Here is a 22,870-nt window from a genome sequence, read left to right as displayed (position 1 = left end):
CACCCATGGACCTAGAAGGCAGGGAGTGAAGGGAGAATCCAAGGACAATATACTCTGCTAGGTCATGCCTCAAATGACCCACCACCAATGAGGCTCCACTACCTAATCACACAGTCAGCTATGAACTCATCAGTAAATGAATCCACTGATGAGTACAGCCTATCTTTGATAAAATCACCATAACAATGGTAGAAGCAAAAAGTGGAGAAACCACTAAGGTGACAGACTCAAGCAAAGACTTCATGAAGAACTACAATAGCATAGGAATTAATAGCAAGAATCGACAAATGGAAGCAGCACACTAAAAAGTTTCTGCACAGCTAAGGAAGCAACAAATAGAATGAGGGAACATCATATATAATGGAAGAGTATCTGTGTCAGCTGCTCTCTGACAGGATCATATTTAGAATATAATTAATCTGAAGGCTTTCTTATGTATTATCAAATACGTATATCTAAGCATGTTTCTATGATATGATCTTTCTAGTTTTTGTTCTGTTGGTTTTTGTTGGCTTTCACAAAGTAATCAAAATAGTAAATTTTACATTATTACTAAAAAAAATTAACACAAAAAATCAAATACCCCAACCAATAAGAAGGCAAATGAACTGAACAAACATTTATCAAAAAAGCATAAAAAAAACAAGAAGAAAATGAAACAAAAAATGTTTAACATCTTTAACCAGGATGTAAATGCAAGTCAAAACTACCTCTCACACCAGTCAGAATGGCTATGATTAATAATACAAAAAATGAAAAAATTAAAAAAAAAGAAAGAAAGAAAAGTAAACAAAATGTGCTAGTGAGGCTGTGCAGGGAATTGGACTCTTCTCTGATGCTGATAGGAATATAAGTTATTAAAGCCGCTAAGGAAATCAGTGTGAAGGGTCCTTGAAAAAGCTATAAATAAAAAAAATAAAAGATAGATAGATAAAATTATACGACTACAAATGTTCAAATGCCAAAATGCTAACAAAACCAAATCTCATACAGGATTGAAGCCATAGAAAATCTTGTCCCTCGCTATTCAGAATACAACTTGATATGTCCACTTTGAAAGTTTAACAATTTCTTATACAATTTAATATATTTTTATTATAAATCAAGCAATCATTTTGTAGTAATACCCAAAGGAGTTGAAAACAAATTGCACAAAGGTCTGCACATGGATGCAACTTTATTCATAATTACCAAAACTTAGGAACAACAAAGATATCTTTCAATAGGTAAGTGAATAAACCATTGCATTCAGACAGCAGATAGTATGTCAAAGTAAAAGGAGCCAAACTCAGAAGTCTTCGTATTTCACTATTCCAATTATGTGACACTATAAAAGGCAAAACCAGAATAAGTAAAACCATCTGTGCTTGTGTTGTAGGTTAGCATGACTGATGCAGTCTTGTGCCCTGTATTTGACAAGAAGAGTGGAAATTACTTGGAGAACAATCCCATGAGAAAAGCAAAATTAGCTACACCCACAAGACAAAAATTAACCTGCTTAACAAAGAAGCAGGATACAGCTGTCAATCAAAAATTAATGTAACAGTATAGCAACTGTCTTTTTTTGTGGTTTTATCTTTTAGAAGTTCTGTAACCTTCCAGTTCAATGCCACTCGGTGGGACTCTAAAACAGGGGTCTATGTGTGATTGACCCTGATCTCAGCTAATAAAATTCAAAATTTATCAATTAGGCTGCTTGGATTCCTATATTGTTCACTAACCCACTTCACTTGCAATAAATTGAGGTTATGCATATCTGTAATCCCAGCACTTGAAAGAGCAAAGTAGGAGAATCCCTGAGAGTTCAAGTCCAGCCAAAACTACATGTTGAGACCCTGTGCACCCAAAAAAATCAAACTACTGAGGATAGGAAGTAATAACCAAGCATAGCATACAAGTAAGGGAAGCAAAATTACTGTATGATGCCATAGTAGAACATACGTTATTATACATTTTTGCATCTGAATATATCTTATTGAACATCTGTTGAAATCCATGGAATGGACCCAGGCACTAAAATGGCAGAATGACAAGCAGTAGAGAAAGAACCTCTTTGAGTGTTACTGTCCAGACCTGGAATAAAACCATGTGAGAAATACAAGGAAAAAACATGGATCCCCTGGACCTAGGAAACTCAGGGATATATGCAAAGAATAAAAGCTCAATTGAAAGTATATGCAAGCTTCCAGGAGAACATGAGATAGATAACAGCAGCTATGGAGGCTCTCTGAGATAGTGTGAATGGTGTGATGTGAGGAGTCCTAAGCAAGGGGAGATATACCCTGCCAAACAAGGAACAACCTAAGCTGACAGAAACCAACTGGAAATGCAATCCTAGTGCTATAACTGGAACAGATAAAATCTCAGTGCCAAAGCTTGAACCCACTCCTCTGGAAACTGTGGCTTGGATTTCCTGCCATTGCTGCTGTGTCTGAATCGGCACAGCAGGGACAGAGATGCAAAAGCTCTGAGAGTGGGAATCGGTGAACGGAGTTGAGAGTGGGACTGGTAGGGAGCCCTGCATCGACCTGCAGTGAGTGAGAGGAACGGGGACCCTTCCATACACTAGGAGGCTCCAACAGAGGACATTCTGGGACCAGGAAGACTAGCCAGAACAGGATGCTGCAGTGACTTTAGTCACATATTCCCCTATCAAGTGGGATTGGTGAGGAGCACTTGGCCTGGGTGATGCCACGAACTAAGACCCAGTAGGCTAGCCCAAACCAGGTCCCTGCACCTGGAGGTGCACCCTAATGAAGTGAAGCCATTAGTAGGTTGACCTGGAGGGGTGGGGCCAGCAGAGGCTGCCCAGGTTTGTGTCTCCCTAGTACATTGCAGTGGGCAGGAACACCTCACTGGCACACTCAAATAAACTGTAACTGACAAAGAAAGAAACTGGGCCTCCTTTATAAACTTGTATGGAAGGAACAAAAAGTATGGGAAGAGGAAGCAACAAGAAAGGGTCTTTAGTCCCCAATCCTGAGAACACTGATCCAGGAAAGGTTAATGCAAAGGAGAATAAGGACAGAAAACATGCAAAATCAGGCACAGCACCAATAGACATAAAGTGATATCTCTGGAGCCTCATACATGAGTTAAAAAGTGAAGTGTTGAATGAAGTAAAGCAAGATATAAGTAGAATAGCTAGAGAAATGCTAAGCACCACCCAAGAAAAAACAGATGGTGGAATGGAAGAACAGGAAAAAAAGGGAGAATTGTTTGATGGAGAAAATAGAGAAAACATAGAATACGTGAAGCAGGTTCAAAGAGATTACCAGGAAACTAAAAACTCTATTGAAAGGTGGCATAACAGCTTGAAAGAAACTAAGGATAGATTTTCTGAACTGGAAGGCAGATTTGTAACATGGGAGCATGAAATGAAAAACTTCTTAAAAATAACAAGGAAACAAACAGCAATAATACAAAGGCTAGAAGATAAGAGGATCTATAATTTAAGAATTAAGAACATAAAAGAACAAGTAGGGACACAAACGAACTACAAAGGCTATTCACAGAAATAATACAGAAGAATTTCCCTAATTTAGCAAAAGGTAAAGATACTTAGATGTATGAGTCATACAGGACCCCAGCCACCTACAACCCAAACAGAGCTACACCCAGGCATATAATAAGCAAAATTCCAGAAATACAATATAAGAACAGAATATTAAAAGCTGTCAGAGACAAGAAACAGGTTACTTACAAGGGAACACCCATCAGAATTACAGCAGACTTCTCGGCACAAACCATCAAATCACGAAGAGCATGGGGGGAAATAATTCAAGCTTTGAAAAATAATAACCTCCAGCCAAGATTGATATATCCTGCACAACTGTCCCTTATTGATGGAAAAACAAGGTGCTTCCAGGATAAAGAGGAACTAGGGTAATTTGCAACCACCAATTCAACTCTACAGAGAATACTGCAGGACATTCTAAAAAGCAAAAATACCAAGATTCCAGAAACAGTGGCAGAGAGGCCACAATGAATGGAGCAGAAAACAAAATGAAGAAGACAAACTGACAACTAATGATGGAAAAAAGAGCTCAACAGAAATGAGGCAGAGAAGGTTGGATGGTAGGAACAACTATTTTGGAGAAAACAAGATATCATAAAAGCTAGTGCTGATTCAGTATCATCTTGTTTTCAAGTCCCATCAAGCTTTTGTTCTTCTATCTCCATTGGTCTTAACATGTTGTTTCTTATTGGATTTTATTATATGTGACAATATAAACAAAAACTTTTATAGACAAGGAGATTATACAGAAACCATTGTTCATTTTCTGTTAGTTGATTCTAAATACCCTGTAATATTGTCATTCTCTTGAATGGTTTTGCATTGCCTTGATATTTTTGATGCTACAGTATACGAAGTTATACTCAAAGATTTCAAGGAAAGAAATATTATGGTAACTACTTTTATGCTGGGATATCTTGAAACACTATTTTGCTTAAATGGTTATGTTTTAACTGGTGCTGTTTTGTTGTTATGTCCTCTTTTATCTCAATCTCCTTTTTTATTACTTTTTTATTTTTATCTTTTCAATTAATGGAAAAATAAATTAAAAATAGCAGGATACATTATAGTAACCCTCTTTGATTTCCTACTAACTTGATTTGAAACCCTGTATTGCTCTCACCATCTTGTTTTGACTGATTTTCCTCTATTCTGTTTTGCTTGATAGTACCAAGTTCGAGAGAATAGGCAACAACTGTGAAGACAATAAGATTCATTATGATGCCCACCATTCTGGTTTGACTATTATCTTCTTTTGAAGTCCTGTAATGTCTCCAATGTTTTGGTTTTATTGTTTTGTTGTTTACTGTTTTGTTCAATTTTATTATAACTGATGATATAAGCAATTCTTTTTAAGATAACAAGAGGCATTATGGTAACCATTGTTGATCACCTTGTATTTTGTTTTTATATTATGTATTATGTCCATCCTTTTGATTTGACTGACTCTGTTTTGTTATGTTACATTTGGTTTTATTCTCTTCAAAAAAAGTAATAAGAAGTGTGGGAGTAATAAAACCCAAAGTGTGTAACTGTCATTGTGCAAGAGAGAGGAAAAGAAAGTGCTCTAAAGGATGTAACTGCATGTATATTTAAGTGTATAAGATAGATAACCATATTACTGAATTTTTGTTGGATCATTAAACAGAACTGTTTGCAGTCTCACTGTTTGAATGTCCACTTTATATGCTTTAATTTTGTAACTTGAACAACTATTTCTAAGATGGCAATATGTAATCTATTAACTAGTGATTTCCTGTTTACTTTTTCTGAAATTCTGTATAACTTGTACCCTTTTTTCTGTTTTTTTCTCCTTAAATAAAATTTTTTTTAAAAAAAGAAAGCAATCCAAAAGTTGTGCAATAATAAATTATCACATACTTCCTATTAGCAAACTTTGATGAATAAACATATAGCCAACAAATTAAATCAGACTTTAAAACCATGGCACATTTATAAATAAAATATGAATATGTGAGGCCAGTGCAATAGTGCCTGGCTGGAATCTCAGCTATTTGGATGACTGAGGCCAAAAGACCACAATTTTGAGAACAATTTGAGGAATTTAGAGACTCTGTCTCAAAATAAAAATTAAAAGGGGAGCCAGGTGCAGTGGCACACTACTGTAATCCTAGTATTCAGAGGGCTCAGCCAGGAAGATCATGACAAATTCAAGGCCAGCCTGAACAACATAATGAGTTCAAAGTCAGCCTCAGTTACAGAGCAAGACCTTGTGTGGAAAAAAAAAAAACAGAAAGAAAACGACAACGGATAATGCAGCTCAATGGCAGAGTATTTGCCTTGCAAGCACAAAGAACTAGATTCAATAACTATTACAACAAAAATAATGATGATAAAAATATTTGGCTAAATATTTAAAAATCATGATAAAAATGTGGCTAAATATTTAATAAGACCTAAGTTAAACTCCTAGTAACACAAGCAGTGATGATAAAAATATGACATAAATATATTTTGTTAGGCAATATATCTCTATAATACTGGTATATTTAAAAATAGATTGCAAAAGATTTTAAGCTATGAGTCTGTTTTGTAATGTGTAATCATATGTAGAAAAGCACTGCTCTGTGTAACTGTGGACTTCATTCTTAATTTGGAAGTTTTAGCAATGATCCCTTCAATATGATAGACTTACTGGTGAATTTTATTTTTATACACTTCTTTATTGTTATGATCATACATACCTATATAATAAATGTACTGAAATTTTTAATATGCATATATATAATTATTTTATATAATAATTATTACATAATTAGATAATGAGCACTTAAATTTTTAAAAGCTTGAAATGTGTATTGATGTAAAGTATTCATCATTAGACACAATGCTGTACCTGTGGTCAGGCTGTCTCAAAACCTGAAATTCTAGATCTTTTGGTCTGAACTGTATAATTGTATTAACAAAGATAATAGATAGAATGCTTTTAGCTTTCCTATAATATATATTATTGACACATATTGGATTTGTAGTAAAATAAAATCCTTCCATATGTTTTAATGAACTATTAGAAAATCCAGGTATACTCAATACTTCTGAAAAATATCTCAGATGCAAATAAACAATTTCAAACCAGGCCATGCCCAGCCACCTCCAAGCAGCAAGCAGGACCCAGAATCCAGTCCCAGGCTCTGACTGTCCATGGGTTTAATTCTAGTGCACAGAGAAGCCTTAGAACTTTGGTCCCACAATAAGACCATGCCATAGGTCTGAAATCACCAAAAGACACATGGGAGTCCTGCAGGCCCAACTGGCCCACACCCAGTGAACTCCAAGTGGAAAGCAGTTGCCAACAGTCTGCCCCAGGAGCCAAAAGTGGGCCAGGTGATTCCCAGTGCACCAAGGAAGCTTTGAAATACCATTCAAAACCCAGAAATAGGTGCAACCCCAGCCATCACTGAAGGATGTCACACTGCTCTGGGATCTTGGCCCAGGCTGTCACAAGCTTCCTGCTCAACTCTTGCTGGCCCTGGGGAATGCATGCTGCCCTTGGACCTTGGCCCACACAGCCACCTGCTTCCTCGGTGACTTCAGGCTGCACTGAGGAATGCCACACTGCCCTGAAACCTTGGCCCATGCCAGTGGATTCCCAGACCCAAGATATCTGCTGGCCCCTCAGGGACACTCCCTACCTCCTGTACCTAATACTGCTGTTGATCTTCAGCTCCCACCTTTTCTCCCAGAACTTTGAATACAGCAGATTCACTGTGCTAACTTGAAGGGAGATTCAGTCACTGCCTCAGCCAAACAGAAGATTTTAGCAGCCTCCAGTCCGTGTGGTGAGTATGTGCCTAAAATAGAGGTGTACAGTGGGTTAAATAGGGCCAATAGTAAAGCTGCCTCCAACTAACTGTAAGACCTTCATGAGTCTGGCAAGAGTGTGGGTGACCCCTTCCTGCAACAGAAAACATCAGGCAGGGTGAGGAGTGTGCCAATAAGGACTCATTGAACTTGGAGAAAATCAAAAGGGCTTATGAGACACATAGGTACACAATAGAGACACAGTAAGGCCTCAGCCAACACAAACACTAGAGACATGAAGATTGGTGACCTGGAATAACCTGAAGATAAAGTAATAGCAGGAACTAAAAGTTGACCTAAATCAATACTACTAGGCTTGTCAGCCCAAGAATACAAGACTCACCCATCAGGCCCTGCAGTGGGAAGTCAGGTGCTGGCCCATCTCTTCAGATGGACCCAGCAATTGGGCAAACCTCAACCTTATATTAGGACCCAAGGAGATACACTAACAACAGTTGACCCTAGTGGGATTGAAGGATCAAATATCAACTCGAAAAGGAAAAATGGCAAAATGAAAAAGCAAAATGCAATCTGAAATATCTAGCAAGTACAGGAGACATTGAAGTAGAGGACTTCAAAAGTAACACACTGGAAATCTCTGAAAAGATAGCAAGTGAAATAAAAAAAAAAACTCCATGAGGCTATAAAGGAAATCAAATTAGAAGTACTCTCTCATGTAAAGATAGAAGTAACAACCTTAGTAAAGGAGTTGCTGGGCACAACTAAAGAAGAAATAGAGAAAAAAGTACAGGAGCATGGGAAACTGATTGAAACCTTGAATGAAAAATGTAGAAAACAAGCAGAATTCATGAAACAAAATCAAAGAGTTATCCAATAAACAAAAACTTCTGTACAGAGCTGTCAGCTTCATTTAAGCTGAGGATAGGATTTTGGACCTTGAGGACAGGATCACAATTAGCAATGATGAAAGGATAGAACTTTTAAATAACAAAGCAGCATGAAATGACAATCCAGCAACTTCAAGATGATGCCAAAGGAAACAATATAAATCTAACAGGCACAGTGAAGATAAAGGACTCAATGCAATGACATAACTAAAATATTCACAGAAGTAATAGTATAAAATTTCCCAAACATGGGGAAAAAATCTGATATGCACATAACTGAAGCATATAGAATGCCAGTCACAACAAACATAAATCTACACTCAGACATATAATTAAGATCTCAGACATACAGCATAAAAACAGAACACTAAAAGTGATTAGGGAAATTTCACAACTCACCTATCAAAGTAAGCCCATTAGAATCACAGCAGACTTTTCAGCACAAACCCTGAAGTCAAGATGAGCTTAGAATGAGATATTTCAACCCATGAAAGAAAACAACCTTCAATCCAGACTGATGTACCCAGAAAAACTTTCATTCAAATTTAATGGAGAAACAAGATACTTCCACAACAAAGAACAATTGAAGAAATTCACATCAGCCAAACAAACCCTAGAAAGAGTATTGAAACACATACTACATAGAGATAAAAGTGACCACAATCCTGATAACAAAAACAGAAAGAAACACCAGGTAGGACAAGCAGTTAAACAATAGTGGGGGAACAGAAAGCAAACAACTGGAACATAACATGGCAAAGTCGAGCCAGTGCATATCAATGATATCCCTAATGTAAATGGCCTCAAATCACTATCAAAAGAAATACGTTGTCAGCTGATGGCTGAGGTGAATCCACATACCATCCTGGGCCCTGGACACTGTATTAAGATCATTGCTCCCGGTTCCACCCTGTACCGGGAATGCACGCAGCACAGATTTCTGACCACTCCGCACTGTACCAGGCGCTGCGCGGATTTCTGACTGTTCTGTGCTGTACAGGGAGTGCACGCTGCGTGGATCTCTGACCAATCCGCGCTGTGCCGGGAACATGGGAAAGGTGGGCGGCTTGGACCCTGGTGAGTACTGGAGACCCTGCGACTGCCGGGGTTGGCCAGAGAACATCTTGGAACGGGACAGTGCCCACCACCACGGGGACATCAATAACACAGAGTCTGGTGGCAGCCATTTTACAGTTGGGCAGAACCTACAGCTCAGTGGCGTCACTGAGCCCCCTGTAGGGAGGGCTAGTGGAAGGCATCTTGGAATTGGGCAAAGCCTGAGTACGTGTTGGCTTCAGCCTCATACAGAGAACTGGTGGGAGACATCTTGAGTTTGGGCAGTTCTGCTGTGCTGGTACTCCTGACACAGAGAGGTCTGGAAGAGAACAGCTGAGATTTGGGCAGGACCCTGTGCCATAGTGACATTAGTCAGCTGCTTCTGGTACAAAGAGAACTGGCAGGAGATACTGGGGCTAACCCAAGCCTCTGCTTGGGGCCCAATGAGCGGATACAAAATAGTCACAACTCAGTGACAACCAGAAAGTACAGCCTAATTTAGGAACTAACTGGCACAGAGGCTAGAGACTAGCCTGTACTGCCCCTGCATCCCAGTCTACCCCAGATAACAATAAATTGGGGAGGACAGCAAAAACTCAAGCCAGCACGCTTCTGAAAGGCCCTAAGCAATTCGGAGAGGGCCAGAGAACTCCAGGACAGTCTGAAAGAAACCAGAAACATGACAAGAGATAAAAATTTAAAAAAATCTCCAGCTGCCCAACAGGAGAAAATAAGCCCAGGAGAACTAAACACTGAAGAGAACAAGCACAGTAACCATCCACTACTCGACACAGAATCAGCCGAAATTAAAAACTACCTACATGATCTCATAGAGGAATTTAAAGCTGTACTCCTGATCCAAGTGAGGCAAGATATAAAGAGATTAATTAAAGAAATGACAAGCCCCGCCCAAGAGAACACAGATGGAAGAACTGAGGAAATCAGAAAAGAAAGAGAAGCATCTGAAGAAGAATTTAAGCGTAACCTAGAATACATGAAACAGATCCAAAGAGAATATCAGGAAACTAAAAACTCCATTGAACATTGGCAAAATGCCTTGACAGAAACTAAAGACAGCCTTCTGAAACTTGAAGAGAGATTTAGGACATATGAACGTGAAAGAAAAAGCCTCTTAAAAATAACAAGGAACCAGAAAGAAGCAATTCTAAAACTGGAAGATGACAAAAAGATACATAACCTAAGAATAAAGAATGTGAGTGAGGAAGCAGGAACATCCAAAAATGAAATACAAAAAATATTCACAGAGATATTAAAGCAAAATTTCCCATGTATAGCAAAAAGAAATGATATCCAGATAAAAGAAGCATACAGAACACCAGCTACCTACAACCAAAACAGATCTACGCCTAGACATATAATAATCGAGATCCCAGAAATCCACCAAAAAAACAGAATATTAAAAGCAGCCAGAGAAAAGATGCAGGTTACCTATAACGGGAAATCTATCAAAATAACAGCAGACTTATCAACACAAACTCTTAAGTCAAGAAGGGAGTGGGGAGAAATATTCCAAGTCCTGAAAGAAAAAAATATGCAACCAAAGTTCATATATCCATCAAAACTCTCTCTAAAAATTAATAAAGAAATAAGATACTTTCAAGACAAGGAGGAACTGTGGGAGTTCATGGCCACCAATCCAACCCTACAGAGAGCGCTGAAGGACATTACAGAGAAAGAGAGGAAGAGATACCAGGATTCCAGCAACAGTGGCAGAGAGGCCTCAGTGAACGGGGCAGACAATGGAATGAGGGAATAAGGTGGACAAATTATAGCAGAAAAGTGGAGTAGCAGACATGAGGCAGGGACGGTAAGCTAGTCTTTAGTATAGACAGCTCTGAAACTATATTTTTAAAAAAAAAAAAGCAGAGGTCATTGCTAATGGTGTATAATGATTTAAAAGACACAGTAGCCCTAGTGCCATATTTAGATTGAATTTAATTTGTTCTGGTCTGTCCGCTCATGTCAGATTTGAGGACACAGACATCTTGACCCAAAAATAGCAGGCTATACCATGGTAACTATCCTTACTTTCCTATTAACTTAAACTGAAATCCTATAATACTTACATTGTCTTACTATGACTGATCTTAATTGAATCTGAATCATAAGACTATGGGTTGGCCATGGCTGATTTTATTTGAAATTGGTATGCTTGTCAGTATCAACCCTAAAAGTAGAGGCAACTACTCTGAGGATGACAAGTTGTAAAGAATATCCATACTGGTATTAATTAGTAACAGCTTCCAAACCCTATAATGCTGCCAAAGTTAAGTTTTTATAAAAATAGGTGATACTATATTTAACTATAATAAGCCAGTGTGGTGGTCAAATCTATTGAAAATAACAAGAGGAAACATAGTAACTATGGAAGATCATCTATATTGTGGTCTTAAATGTTTTATCCATTGCATGTTTTTCTAGGAAATTGTTTTGCTGTCTTGCTATGACTTGGTATTCCCTATAACACAGAGAGGATAGATATATATGTAGAAATTCACACATGGGTTCTTTTTTTCTTTTTAATTATTTATGGGAACAGATTATATAATGTAAGATGTAATGAACAGATACTCTGAGGAAGAGACACTAAGAAACCTGAGGCTAATTTAGTAGCATTATGATAGAAATTCTAGCAATACTAATGTTTGCTGATTAGAATGACATTGGACTGGTTTCTTGAGTTCAATTTCAGCATATGTAGAGATGGGGACAGCTATCACAAAGAGAAGGAGAGATGAGTTGGTAGTTACTATTGTCTTCCCTAATTTGGTACTTGAGGACCTAAAAAGTCTTCAATGATTTGATTAGTTCTATAATATACACTAAGTATATAAGGTGGATGAAGATGGGGACAACTATTTGTAAAAAACTAGAGACAGTTAGATAGACAATCAAGATCTCCAGTGGGCTTCCTATGAAATCTGTATTTCTTTAAATTGCTTTTTTTAACTGCTATGTTCTGTTCTGATATGTTTAATCTTACCCTCTTTGAGAAGTAAAACAAATGTGTAGGACTGATAACCATGTTACTGAGCTCTTGTTCGATCATAGAGCAGAAGGGTTTGTAGTCTCACTTTATGAATGTCATTCTAAATGCTTTAATTCCATAACATGAACAGCTACTTCTAAGATGACAATGTGTAACTTATCAACCAGCAATTTCTTACCGTTTGTTTTTCTGTAAGTTTGTATCATTTCTACCCTTTTTTAAAATCTCCATGTATTCTTTTGTTTCCTTTTCTTTAAATTAAAAAAAAAAAAGATCATTGCTCCCAGAGCTCAAGGACCCACTCAGAGGACAGTCAAATAGGCTATGCTTGTCTGGCAGGTTTCAGGCCTGCCCAGAACATACCCAGCAACCTTCTCTGGAACCAGGAACCCAGAAACTCAGCTGGAGGCTGGCGTGAGTCTGCTCCCCATTCAGAGCCCAGGAGACTGTGTTAAGATCATTGCTCCCAGAGCTCAAGGGCACACCCAGAGCCTAGCCCCTGGCAGGTTTCAGGCCTGCCCAAGACACGCCCAGTGACTTTCTCTAGAACTGGGAAATGAGAAACTCAGCTGGTGGCTAGGGTGATTCCATGTGCCATCCCAAGCCAGGGACATTGTGGTAAGATCATTGCTCCCAGAGCTCAAGGACCCACCCAGAGACTAGCCACATTAGACTCACCTTGGGAGGTTTTGCAGCCTGAGATTACTCCCACTGACCTTCTTCAATAAAGGTAGTGGCAAGCAGGTAAAGTGAGTTTCAGGGCATTGGTCTTTGCCCAGGGAGAGCTTTAGCCCATCAACCACAGTTGGTAGGTACCTGCCAGGCTACCTGGAACACAGAAGGTAGCACAGGAGGGCCTGAGAGCCTGACTGGACCATGCTCAGCTCCCTTCATTTAGTCCCAGGAGCCTAGGGCATAGGAAATGATTTCCAACACATCCAGGGGAAGCCTTACAAAAATACTTGAAACACAGAAATATAGAAAAGTGACAAAACCAATGACCAAATGCAACCTCAAACCTCCATCCCATCCCAAGAAACCCGAGAGCAATGTACACAGAAGAAAACATATGCCATGCACCTGAAATATCTGTACTAATAGCAACTGAAATAAAGAAGCAACTCCAAGAAGCTTTAAAGGAATTCAAACCAGAAATAATCTCCCAGGTAAAAGAAGAAATGATAAAATTAATGAAAGAGATAATGAATACTCTAAAGCAGACACAATTAAAATATTAGAGGAACAAAACAAAAAAAAAATAGAATCCCTGGATGAACAATTTAAGAAACAAACAGAATGCATGAAGCACATTCAAAGAGATATATAGGAAATCAAAAATTCCATCAAAAATTGTCAAAGCCGACTCAACAAAAGTGAAGATAGAATTTCACACCTTGAAGATAAGATTGCAGCTAGTGAACAGGAAAGGAAAGATCTTTTTTTTAAAAAAACAAGGAATCAGGAAATAACAATTCAACAGCTGCAAAATGATGCAAAAAAAACAATATAAGATTAATAGGGTTAAATGAAAAAGAAAGAACAGCACAAATGATATCAAAAGGCTATTCATAGAAGTCATAGCTGAAAATTTCCTAAACTTGAGAATGGAAGCTGACATTAGGATTAGTGAAGCACATAGAACTCCAAATAGCCATAACCAAATAATCAAAATCCCATAAATCTAACATAAGAATAGAATACTAAAAGTTGTCAGAGAAAAGACAGATCACCTATAAAGGAAAGCCTATCAGGATCACAGCAGACTTCTCAACACAAACAATGAAGTCAAGAAGAAAATAGAGTGAAGTATTTCAGATCCTAAAGGAAAATGATTTTCACCTAGACTGATGTACCCTGCAAAACTGTCCTTCAAAATTGATGAAGAGGGGCTGGGGATTTAGCTCGTAGCATAAGCACCTGCCTTGCAAACAGGCAGTCGTGAGTTCGATGCCCAGTACTGATAAAAAGGAAAAAGACAAAAAAAATTGAAGAAGAAATAAGAAACTTCGATGACAAAGAACAGGTGAAGAACTTCATGATCACCAAGACAACCCTGCAAGGAAAACTTAAAGATGATTTAGATACACTTGGACTTAATAGACATATACAGAGTGTTACATCCAACATCAGAATACACATTCTTCTCAGCAATACATGGGTCATTCTCTAAAGTAGACCACACATTAGCTCACAGATCATGTTTAAATAAATGCAAAAGAGTTGAAATTATCCCTTGCATGTTATTGGTTCATAGCACCATGAAATTAGAAATTAATGACAAAAGGTACTGCAAAATCGCGCAAACACATGGCAACTGAATAACACACTCTTGAGTAATTAGTGGGTCACAGAGCAAATTAAAGAGGAAACTAACTATTCAATACCTACAAGCAAATGAAAATACAAATACAACTTAGCAGAATCTGTGGGATGCAATGAAAGCTGTCCTCAGAGGAAAATTTATTTCACTGAGTTCCCATATCAGGAAAACAGAAGAAATACAAATAAACAACCTGATGTACACCTCAAACAACTAGAAAAAGAAGAGCAAGTCAAGCCCAAAGACAAAAGAGGAGAGGAAATTACAAAAATCAGAGCAGAAATTAATGCAATAGAGACTAAGAAAACAATCCAAAAGAATCAATGAATCAAAGAGTTGGTCCTTTGAAAGAAAAATAAAATTGATAAGAACCTAGCCAACCTTATTTTTAAAAGGGAAGAAAAAGCTCAAATTCATGCAATGAGGAATGCAAAAGACAAAATCACTACAGACTCTGTAGAAATACAGAAGATCATCAATGCCTATTTCAAAAACCTCTACTCTCATAAGTTCAATAACATAGAGGAAATACACAGATTCCTAGAAACAAATGAAGTACTAAAACTAGGTCAAGAAGATTTAAAACTGCTGAATAACCCAATCTCTATTAATGAAATTGAAAATGTAATAAGTCCTTACCTACAAAGAAGAGCCCAGGCCCAGGCAGATTCACTGCAGAATTCCACAGGAAGTGTAAAGAAGACTTAATGCTGACACTTCTCAAACTTTTCAATGAAATTGAAATGGAAGCGATCTTTCCTAAGTTATTCCTGGAAGCAAATATTACTCTAGTACCAAAACTGGAGAAAGATCAAACTAAAAAAAAGAACTATAGACCAATCTCCCTAATAAATGTAGATACAAAAATCCTCAATAAAATAGTGTCAAATAGGATGCAGCAAATCATCAAGAAAATTATACTCATGACCAAGTGGGATTCATCCCAGGCGTGCAAGGATGGTTCAACATACATAAATCAATAAATGTAATCCACCATATCAACAAATCAAAAGTAAGAATCACATGATCATTTCTATAGATGCAGAAAAAGCTTTGATAAGGTCCAACACACATTCACGAAAAGAACCTTACAGAAATTTGGAATAGATCGCCTTTACCTCAAAATAATAAAGGCCATGTATGACAAATTAACAGCCAGTATCTTACTAAATGGCCAAAAGTTGAAGGTCTTTACTTTAAAGTCAGGCACAAGACAAGGATGCCCCTTATAACTGCTCCTATTTAAGATAGTACTGGAAATACTAGCCAGAGCAATTAGATGAGAGAGAAATAAAGGGGTAAAGATAAGAAAAGAACAAATTAAATTATCATTATTTGCAAGTGACATGATACTCTACATAGAAGACCCCCCAAAACTCCATGAAAGTCTCTTTGATATAGTAAATAAATTCAGCAATGTAGCTGGATACAAAATCACTACTCAAAAATTAATAGAATTTCTATACACTAAAAACAATCAAAGAGAGAGAAATAAGAGAAGCCACACCCTTCACCCTAGCAACCAAAAAAAATGAAATATTTAGGAATTACTCTCACAAAAGAAGTGAAAGACCTATCCAAGAAAAATTATAATATACTGAAAAAAGAAATTGAAGAGGATCTCAGAAAGTGAAAAGACATCACTTGCTTACGAATAAGAAGAATAAATAGTGTGAAAATGGCCATTCTCCCAAAAGTATCATACAAATTCAATGCAATCCCAATAAAAATACCTTCAACATACCTCATAGATCTAGACAAATCACTCCTAAAATTCATCTAGAACCAGAAGAGACCTAGAATAACAAAGACAGTTTTAAGCAGCAAAGGCAAGGTAAAAGGCATCACAATCCCTGAAGTTATACTACAAGGCAACTGTAGTAAAATGAACATGGTAAAGGAATCAAAACAGAGCTGAAGATCAAAGGAATAGATTAGAAGATACAACCACAACTACAAACACACTCAACAACCTTATCTCTGATAAAAGGGCAAACATGTTCACTGGAAGAACGACAGTCTCTTTAATAAATGGTGTTGAAAAAACTGGCTCTCCATATGGTGAAAACTAACAGTAGACCCATGCTTATCACTATGTACTAAATTAAAATTTAAATGGATCAAAGATATGAATATTAAAACAGAAACACTAAGTCTGTTGGAAGTCAAGTTGGGTAAAAACTTTGAAGACATAGGGGTAGGTAGAGAATTTCATGAACATTACTCAAACCACACAGGAAATACTTTGCAGAATCAATAACTGGGGTCACCTCTTATTAAAAAGTTTCTGCATGTCAAAAAAATCCTGAATAGTGAATAAAACCCACAAACTGGGAAAAAATCTTAGAGAACTGTTCTCTCAGACAAAGGACTTCTGTCTAAAACACACAAAGAATTAAAAAATCAGACCCCCAAAATTCAAAGATCCAATCCAAAAATGGGTGTCTGAGATGAATACACACTTCTCAGATGAAGAAATACAATTGGGAAATAGATACATGAAAAAATGTTCATCATCATTAGTCATTAGAGAAAAGCAAATTAAAACCACACTGAGATTCCATCTCACTCCTGAAAGAATATCCAAGATCAAGAAAACCAACAACAACAAACGCTGGAGTGGCTGTGGGTAAAAATGAACTCTCCTGCACTGTTGGTGGGAGGGAGACTGGTGCAACCATTGTGGAGGTCAGTCTGGAGATTTCTCAGAAAGCTGGGCTTGGAAGCCCCATTTGATCCAGCTAGTCCACTTGTAGGCATATTCCCAGAAGAACTGAAAGCATCATACCACAGTGATATATGTGCACCCAAGTTTATAGCAGCACATTTTGTAATAGCCAGATCTTGGAAACAACCTAAGTGTCCATCAACTGAGGAATGGACAAAAAAGTTGTGGAAATTTTATACAGTGGAGTACTACTCAGCTATATAGAAGGATAACATTGAGATATTTATAAATAAATGGGTGCAGCTTGAGACCATAATTGTAAGTGAAATAAATCAAACTTACATGTATGAATACCTAATAGTTTCCTTAGTGTAAGAAATGATGACAATACATAAAAGTATGTGGTAATCATGATCCCCCATTATATTGCTTTGAAGCCTTATAATGTTTTACCCATTAATTAAAATGGTTTTATTCTGGGCTGTTTGATTTTATTGTCTGTGATAGTATGAACAGCTATTTTGGAGAAAACAAGACCTCATAACAGCTAGTGTTGATTTATCATCTTGTTTTGAAGTCCCATCAAGCTTTTGTTCTTCTGTCTTTATCGGTCTTAATATGTATCTTATTGGATTTTTATTATATGTGATAGAATAAACAAAAACTTTTATAGACAAGGATATAATATAGAAATCATTGTTCATTTTTTGTTAGTTGGTTCTAAATACCCTGTAATACTGTCATTCCCTTAAATGGTTTTACATTGTCTTGATATGTTTGATGCTACAGTATATCAAGTTATACTCAAATATTTCAAGGAAAGAGACACTATGGTAACTACTGTTATGTTGGGATATCTTGTAGTGAAACACTGTGTTGGTTAAATTGTTGTTCTGACCTGTGCTGTTGTGTTGTTATGCCCTCTTTTATCTCAATCTCCTTTTTTTATTACTTATTTTTTTGTATTTTTAATTAAGGGATAAAATAATTTATAAATAGCAGGATATATTATAGTAACCCATTTTGATTTCCTTTTAACTTGATTTGAAAGCCTGTATTGCTCTCACCATCTTGTTTTGACTGATTTTACTCTATTCTCTTTTGCTTGATAGTATCAAGTTTGAGGGTATAACCAACTACTTTAAAGATAATAAGATTCACTATGATGTCCATTCTGGTTTGACTATTGTCTTCTTTTGAAGTCCTGTAATGTCTCAAATGTTTCAATTTTACTGGTTTTGGTCTGTATTATTTTGTTCAGTTATTTTATTATAACTGATGATATAGGCAATTCTTTTTAACATAGCAAGAGGCATTATGGTAACCATTGTTGATCACCTTTTATTCTGTTTTTACATTATGTACGATGTCCATCCTTTTGATTTAATTGATTCTGCTTTGTTATCTCAGATTTGGTTTTATTCTCTTCAAAAAAAAGTAATCAGAACTATGGGAGTAATAAAACTCAGAATGTGTAGTTGTCATTGTAAAAAAGAGAGGAAAAGAAAGTGCTCTAAAGGATATAACTGCATGTATATTTAAGTGTATAAGATAGATAACCATATTACTGAATTTTTGTTGGATCATTGAACAGAACTCTTTGCAGTCTCACTGTTTGAATGTCCACTTTGTATGCTTTAATTTTGTAACTTGAACAACTATTTCTAAGATGACAATATGTAATCTATTAAGTAGTGATTTCCTACTGTTTATTTTTTTCAAATTCTGTATTACAAGGGGCTGGGGACTTAGCTCAGCAGCATATGCACCTGCCTTGCAAGCAGGCAGTTGTGAGCTTGATCCCCAGTACTGATTTTAAAAAAAAGAATGAAATTCTGTATTACTTGTACCCTTTTTCTGTTTTTTTCTTTTTCTCCTTCAATAAATTTTTTTTTAAAATAGGTTGACAGAATGGATCAAGAAACAAGATCCCACAATATGCTCTATACAAGAAACACATCTGACCCAAAAGGAAACTCACACATTAATAGTCATAGGATAGAAAGCAGTATTTCATGCAAGAAGAACCAAGAAAAAATCAGGGGTAATTATTCTATTTGCAGACAATGTGAACTTCAAATCTAAATTGATTAAAAGAGGTAAAGTAGGTCACTACATACTCATTAGTGGAAAAATTCAAGAGGAAGAATTAACAATTATAAATATATATGGATCAAATACAGGAGAACCCAACTATATAATGGACATGGAAAATCAAATACACAAGAACACAATTATAACAGGGGAACTTAACAGCCCATTGCCACAAAGAGATAGAGCAACTGTACAAAAAGTCAGCAAAGAAATAATAGAACTGAATCATTGTGAATAATTGAATCACTGTGAATAATTGGACTTAGATGTTTACAGAGTGTTCTACTCAAACACATCAGAATACACATACATTCCTGTCAGCTGCACATGGGGCATTCTCCAAAATGTCCCATAAATTATCCCATAAAACATTCTTAAGTAACTGCAAAGGTATTGAAATTATCCCATGCATAATATCGGATCATAGGGCATTGAAATTGGAAATTAATGGCAAAAGAAATTGCAAAATCTGAATAAATGCATGGAAATTAAATAAACTTTTGAATAACCAGTGGGCTAAAGACGACATTGAAGAAGAAATAAAGCAATACCTACAGTTCAGTGAAAATGCAGAAACAGCATACTGCAATCTGTGGGATGCAATGAATGGTCTTAAGAGGGAAATATATAACAATAAATTGTCATATCAAGAAAACAGAACGAGCACAAGTAAACAACGTAATGCCACATCTCAAGCTTCTAGAAAGATGAGCAAGTTAAACCCAAAGATAACAGAAGACAGGAAATTCTAAAGATAAGAGCAAAACTCAAGGCAATTGAAACTAAAAAACAATACAAAGAATTAATGAATCAAAAGACTGGTTTTTTGAGAGAATAAACAAAATTGACAAATTTGTAGCTAACCTTATAAAGAAAAAGAAAAAAAAAACAAATTCATGCAATAAGGACTGGAAAGGGGGAAATTACAACAGATGGAAATACAAAAGACCATCAATACCTACTTTGAAAATCTCTGCTCACATAGAGTGGAAAACACAGAGAATACGGACGGATTTCTAGAAACATATGAACTATCAAAGCTCAACCCAAAACATATAGCAATTTTGAACAACCCAATATCAGCTATTGAAATTAAAAATGTAATTAACAACTTACCAACAAAGAAACCCAAGGTCCTGATGGATTCACGGCTGAATTCTACAAGAAATTTAGAGAAGATTTGATGCCAATGCTCCTTAAATTTTTCAGTGAAATTGAAAAGGAAGCAATGCTCCTTAAAACATTCCTGGAGGCAAGTATGACTCTCATACCAAAACCAGAGAAAGACTCAACCAAAAAGGAGAACCATTACACCAATCTCCCTAATGAACACTGATGAAAAAATTCTCAATAAAATACTGGCAAATAGAATGCAGCAAATCAGCAAGAAGATTATACATCATGACCAAATGGGATTCATCCCAGGAATGCAGGGAGGGTTTAACACATGCAAATCAATAAGTGTAATACACCACATTAACAGAGCCAAAACCAAAAACCACGTGGCCATCTCAATATATGCATAAAAAACTTGTGATAAAGTCCAACACATGTTCATGATAAAAACCCTTCAGTAAATCAGACTACTGTCTACCTCAGTCTTGTAAAGGCCATCTATGACAATGAAACAGTCAACATTGTACTAAATGGAAAAAAACTGAAAAGATTTCACTTTAAAATCAGGAACAAGACAAGGATGTGCCCTATCACCAACTCCTATTTAATATAGTTCTGGAAATACTAGCCAGAGCAATCAGACAAGAGAGAGAATTAAAAGCTATAAAGATTGGAAAGGAAGAAGTTAAATTATGACTATTTGCATATGACATGATACTTTATATAAAGATCCAAAAAACTCCATTAAAACACCACTAGAAGTAATAAGCAAATTCAGCACAGTAGCTGGATACAAAATCAACACTCAAAAAGCATTCCCAAGGAAAAAACTTCCAAGAGAGAAATTATGGAAATATCACCCTTCACAATAGCATCTTAAAAAAATGAAATACTTAGGAATAAACCTAAGAATGTAAAAGACCAATATGCTGAAAATTATGCTGTGCTAAAAAGGAGATTGGAGAGAATATTAGAAAATGGAAGCATATTCCTTGCTCTTGGCTAGGAAGAACCAACATTATGAAAATGGCCATACTCCCAAAACCATTATACAGATTCAATGCAATCCCAATGAAAATACCATTAACATATCTCATAGATTTAGAAAAAACACTCCTAAAATTCATTTGGAAACAGAAGAAACCTAGAATAGCAAAGGTGATTCTGGGCAACAAAGGCAAGGCAGGAAGTATCTCAGTTTCTGACTTGAAACTGTACTATAAAGCCACAGTGATACAATCAGCATGGTACTGGCAAAGAAATAGACATGAGGATCAATGGAACAGATTAGAAGATGCAAACACAACTACAAAGACACTTGGCCATCTGAAACTTGAGAAACAGGCTAAACGTATTCACTGGAAGAAGGGTAGTCTCTTTAATAAATGGTGTTAGAAAAATTGGTTCTCCACATGCCGAAGACTGAAACTAGACCAATGCCTATCACCATGCACAAAATTAAAGTCTAAATGGATCAAAGACCTAAATGTTAAAACAGAAAAACTAAATCTACTAGAAGGCAAGGTAGGTAGAAGTCTTGGAGACATAGGAGTAGGCAGAGAATTCATGAACAAAATGCAAACTGCACAGGAAACACTTCAAAGAATCAACAACTGGGATCTCATATTACTAAAAAGATTTTGCAATTCAGAAGAAATCATCAACAAAGTGAAAAGAAAACTAACAGAATGGGAAAGAATATTAGCCAAAAGTTCCTCAAACAAAAGTCTTATATCCAGAACATATGAAGAATTGAAAAACATCAAGCCCCAAAATTCAAAGACTTTCTCCAAAAATGGGCATCTGAGATGAGCACACAGTTCTCAGATGAAGATATACAAATGGCAAATAAATACTTGAAAAAATGTTCATTGTCACTGCTCATTCAAGAAATTCAAATTAAAACAGACTTGAGATTTCATCTCACTCCAGAAGAAATGGCTGCCATCAAGAAATCAACTGATAACAAATGTTGGGAGGCTGCGGGAGAAAGGAACACTGCTCCACTGTTGGTGGGGGTGTAAGCTCATGCGCCACTATGGAAACAGTATGGAGAATTCTCAGAAGAATAGGATTGAAAGTTCCATTCAACCCAACTATTCCCCTCCTGAGTATTTTCCCAGAAATACTGGAAAGGACATATCACAGTGATATATGCGTACCCATGTTCCTAGCAGCACAAAAATTTGTAATAGCTAAGTCTTGGAAACAACCAAGATGCCCATCAACCACAGAGTGGATGGAAAAGATGTGGTATTTTTATACGATAGAATACTCAGCTATAAAAAGGATGGTCTTGAGGCCTTTATAGGCAAATGGAAACAAATTGCGGCTATCCTCCTTAGTGAAATAAATGAATAATATTTCTAAATATCACATTGTGTCTCTAGTGTAAAAAGTAATAAGAAATATAGGAATA

This window comes from Cavia porcellus, unplaced genomic scaffold (genome assembly GCF_034190915.1).
Source record: "Cavia porcellus strain 051 isolate PalLab524CR breed Dunkin Hartley unplaced genomic scaffold, mCavPor4.1 scaffold_6, whole genome shotgun sequence".
NCBI classification, from domain to species: Eukaryota; Metazoa; Chordata; class Mammalia; order Rodentia; family Caviidae; genus Cavia; species Cavia porcellus.
Note: the sequence above shows the minus strand (reverse complement) of the source record.